Raw genomic sequence first — 347 nt, forward strand, 5'->3', positions numbered from 1 at the left:
TGATGCAATAACGTCTACAACCACTAGATGCCAGTGTTGTACAATCACCCGTTTCTTTCGCCATGATTATCGCCACTAGATGTCAGAATTTGTCCAGCTCTATTTTAATATTCAGACTTAATATGAGAATCTGTGGGGCTTTCCACTAGCAGTTAAGAGGTGTTGACAAAAAGAAAAGACATTTGTGAGGACAGAACAATGCATGCATGACTGACGTCTTGTGTATTCAGTGTTATTTAGCATTATATATTAGCTATTATAGTTTTTAAGATTTTGAATGATATTTTATTTACTGTTTTTACTAGTTATAGTAATTTTGTTGTGTTTTTTGGCATTGTTTTTTATTT

This window comes from Labeo rohita, chromosome 18 (assembly GCF_022985175.1).
Source record: "Labeo rohita strain BAU-BD-2019 chromosome 18, IGBB_LRoh.1.0, whole genome shotgun sequence".
Lineage (NCBI taxonomy): Eukaryota > Metazoa > Chordata > Actinopteri > Cypriniformes > Cyprinidae > Labeo > Labeo rohita.